Genomic DNA, 5000 nt, shown 5'->3' with positions numbered 1-5000 from the left:
TTGTCTTATTCAGTGTATGTTTAATGTACAGATCCAAATCAGCTCCTTCTCCACATAAAGCGAATTAAAACAAAGGAGATATCTTGCAACAAAACAAGAAATACTATTTAAACAGTTATTTAAACATATATACCTTCAATAAGAATGCATGAATTGTTATATTTCTTCTTCTTTGTCTTCTTCCATTTCTTCTTATTCCACTTCTTCTATTTCTTCTTCCTCTTCCACTTCTTATTCTTCTTCCACTTTTTCTTCCACTTCTTTTTACTCCAATTTTTCATTTGTTCACTTCTTATTCCACCTTTTCCTCACTTCCACGTCTTTCACTTGCAATTCTTCAACTTCTTCCACTTCTTCCTTTTCCACTTACTCTTATTTTTTTCTCTTCTTTTTTTTCTTCTTCTTTTTCTCTCCTTTTTGTTCTTCTTTTTGCTCTTCATTTTGACCTTTTTTTTTCTTCATCCTCATTTTTTCCACGTTTTATTCCTCTTCTTTTCTTATTCCTCTTTTTTTTTTGTTGCCTTCTCATAATTTTTTTTGTTCTTTTTTATCCTATTCAATTTGATCTTCTTCCTCTTCTTCTTCTTCGACTTGTTCTTCTTTTTCCTACTGTTCTCCTACACCTCTTATCATTCTATTATTTCTAAATCTATCTCTATCTTATCTCTCTTCACCTTCTTTCACTCTCTCTTCCTTAACTTTTTTTTTTATCTCCTTTGTTTAATTTCTTTCATTACTTCCTCCTGACTATACTTTTCTAATTTGTCCCTTTCTCTTTTTGTCTTCCTTTCCCCCCCTTTTTTTCCCTCTATTATTTTCAATTTATCTCCTTTACTTCTTCATTTTCTCTTTCCATTTTCTTTTTTTCTTGTCTATTTTCCTTCTTTATTTTCCTCTCTATTTCTTTTATTTTTTCTCTCATTTTTCTTTAACTTTTTTCCTTGCTACTCTCATTTTTCTTATTCATTTTTTCTTGTTCCTTTTCTTTTTCTTCTTTCCTTTCTCCTTCTTTTCCTATTTAGAAAGACTATCTATTACCTTCTTCTTGGTTACTAACTACTCCAAGATCATTGGGATTGGCTGTAGCTATGAAGTCTAGTCTTCAAAAAGATCTTCGAAACTATCGATTCTCCTCTGACTTGTCTGGGTTCCCTTATTTTCCTCTCACGCACTTTGTTTTGTGAACATATTAAGTGTATATCATATTAACACTGTCTCTAGCATTCATCCTATTTTGTTCGTGTTTAAAGAATTAACTTAGCATCATCAGTTATATTAGGCATATACATGTCGCTTGTTGTGCTTGATAACAGTCCAAATAATTCAAAGTAAAAATATTTTGGGAGAAATCCTGTTTTAACATTTCTAGTTTGAAAAGGAGTATTAACGTTTTTTGTACACGTCATACCTGAGTAGTCCCTTAAAGCTTTTTATGTTTTCTATTTTGGATACATACGAAGGGTTGTCGTAATTTCCAGTTTCAATAACCGCCAACTAAGTTTTTTTATTCCTTGGAAAGATACATATATATATATATATATATATATATATATATATATATATATATATATATATCTATATATATATATATGAGAGTAATTCGCTAGTAACAGCGACATCAGTCCGATAATTTTATGGTAGTCGCATGCAGGATTCAAACCTACTGCTATCGGCCACTCGTAAGATACCTTCACAGAGCCTTATCCCACTACACCAACAGACACTTAAAAGCCTTGAAACCTAGAATCGAACTAATTCCCGAGGATAGGAAAGATCATTAATCTGCGACCCCAATTCCTGTTTTACACAGGGCCCAAGTGCACCAGTTGGCAAGGGGTAAGGATCGGAACAAATCCCTTTCACGCTTTTCGCCATTGTAACTATGAGAGCAATTCGCTAGTAACAGCGACATCAATCCGATAATTTTATGACAGTCGCATGCAGGATTCGAGCCCACTACTATCGGCCACTCGTAAGATACCTTCACAGAGCCTAAGCCCACTACACCAACAGACACTTAAAAGCCTTGAAACCTGGCCGATAGCAGTGGGTTCGAATCCTGCATGCGATTGTCATAAAATTGTTGGATTGGTGTCGCTGTTACTAGCGAATTGCAACACTACACTATATATAAGACACATACTCATCACTGCAGACTTAACAAAATTCAGTTAAACGTGACAAATCTTTTGGCCAATGCCTGTTTCCTTATTGACAAAATAGTGTTTTATTTGCTCACAACAGGACTGTTGTGGAAATTGTAATGGTAAATTAAAGAGGATAGAAGGTTCACACCAGGCTTAATGACCCCCTTATGGGTCGATAGCCTTAAGATAAGAAAAAAAAAATAAAAAAATCGCCCTTGAAGATGGAATAAGACAGTTCCGAAACGTCGGCCACAATTAGAGAATTACTGGACAAACGTAATGAACAAGATGAGTGAACTGTACGTCGTATAGAGAACATACGGAAGAAACTTATCAAAAATGAATCTTCATTATCCTTCAACCTCGTCTGCCTACAAGAATATATATATATATATATATATATATGTATATATGTATATATGTAAATATATATACATATATATATATGTATATATACATACACAACACACACAACACAACACAACACACACACACACAGACACAAACATACACATACACACACACATACACACACACACACACACACACACACACACACACACACACACACACACACACACACACACACACACACACACACACACACACACACACACACACACACACACACACACACACACACACACACACACACACACACACACACACACACACACACACACACACACACACACACACACACACCCTTCTCCATTCACCCCTATCTTTTATATGTATATATATATATATATATATATATACATACATTCATAGGTGCATATATGTTCTACATATTCTACTCGTACACTCTCTATGATATTTGATTTTAAAGCACTTATTCCAATCAGATTTCTCGTCCTTCCAGAGGATAACATTGGTAAAAATTCAAATCCCTTGCTAATATTGACAGTTTCTCACTTCATCACTTCTTGTAATCTAATTTCTATTTTCGCCGCTTCCTTACTTTCTTGGTAAACGTATCATCTTTCCTGAGCTCTCTACTAAACGTGATAACTCCATCCTGTTTATAAAAGTTCTCATCTTCGCCCTCCTGAAAGACGTCTGTGCGTGACTTTTCAGACTCTTCTTTCAAAGATGTTCTCCAGTAACCACTTATCTAAGATCTTTTCAAAGTTTCTTATTACACCTATTTTTTCTTGAGATTGTTATGCCCATGCATGGATTTTGTCTTTATCAGTTAACCAATATCTTTTTCATTTCCTATTGTACGTATAGATACAATTTTCCACATACTATAACATTGGTTGCATGGTTATTTGCAGTCAGTACTCTTAGAGTTTTAGCGGCATCGCTATGAAATACAATCATGCAGCATTCCTTTGAGTTTCGGAGACTTATCTTTACTCACAGAAGAACACAGGGGCTTTTTTTTCTCTTTCTTTTTCTTTTATTACTCCTTTCTGCTCTTCTTAATACTTCTCCTTTAATTTCCATTGATTCCAATCACTCTTTAAGTTGTACACTACATTTATCACACCATCTTCCTTTCCCACTCTTTCCGCATGTAACAGTTTCACATCCTCTCCTCTTCCCACACTTATTGCGTGTTTCAGTTCCTTCAAAGGAGGATGTAAAATAAATAATTTGTGTCCCCTGAGCCTGAAGGCCATTCTATATTAATTGAACCTTATATTGTACACTGAGAATAGAGGACAAAGAGAGAGGGCCAAAGGGTGAATGAGTGATGTGGATATACAAACTTGATATGTGCGTGTAGAAAAGAGAAACGGGTCAGGTAGTTACAGAATGCAGGGAACGTGTATCAAAAATATATATGACGTCGTTTGATGGCAATGATATGGATGAATAGAAATTTTTACTTTGCATACACAGAAAAATAAAATCATAAATAAACTAAGACTTTATAAGGCCTAATTAATCATGAACACATAAACGCATGCATATATTGTATCATTAAGAAACCATAACAAAAGACATCCACATACAGTATGATTTTCATGACCATAAAGTGTCTTGTGGGTTTTCAGCTTGACTAGCCTTCTTGTTATCTTTCTTGGTTAGTGAATTATCTAACGCCAGCTTGACTTCGTGATGAGGATTATCCAAAGAAGACTTACCCATTTTGCACTGGTCACTGAGAAGACACAAAGTGCTTACTGAAGTAGTTTTTAAACAGTTCCAATATGGATATCTTTATGAAGAAGACAAGCAAACACTAACATGCATGCATACACAATGAAAATCCCATGTTTTGTTGTGATAAAAAGGAAGGAAAGGAACTGAAATAAAAGATTAGATATGGAAAAGAGAGACTAATGAATAGATAAAAGGAGGGGGAGGAGGAGAAAGAAGTGTTAGGCTTTGAGATATGGGGAGCTACCCATAGTGGTTCACACAATTTGTTAAACTCGTTCTCCGGAAGTAAATAAATTTCTTATTCGGTTGGTTCTTTCGGCTTCGCTGCCCAAGAAGCCAACGTGATACCCAAGACTTCTTGCAAAATAGAGTTTTCAGGAGCGTTGAAACTTATGCAATGTACATTTGGTTATCATATAATTATACCAACATCAGGTACGTTCGTATACAACGTCCTCAAATATGTATAGACTTTTATATGCTATCATGCAGAAATATTGTACGATATTGCGACTTGATGTCAGCGGCTTATGATCGAGTGCAGAGTTCGGTTGCTCCCAGAGAGACGTGGCTTGTTTGCCAACGATTGAATTCGTCCAAAGACAAACAGCAGTTGTCTTCCTTGTGCGGAGTTTGCCTATTCACTTGTGAATTATTGACAAAGACACTCAAGATATTTGTGTGTACACGATCGTATTTCTATCTCGCAAGGTTATGAATATCTATTCCTAAATA

Source organism: Oratosquilla oratoria, chromosome 10 (assembly GCF_046742065.1).
Source record: "Oratosquilla oratoria isolate Oo_2021 chromosome 10, ASM4674206v1, whole genome shotgun sequence".
In the NCBI taxonomy this organism is placed as follows: Eukaryota; Metazoa; Arthropoda; class Malacostraca; order Stomatopoda; family Squillidae; genus Oratosquilla; species Oratosquilla oratoria.
The sequence above is the reverse complement of the archived record's forward strand: the minus strand, read 5'-3'. Positions refer to the sequence as shown.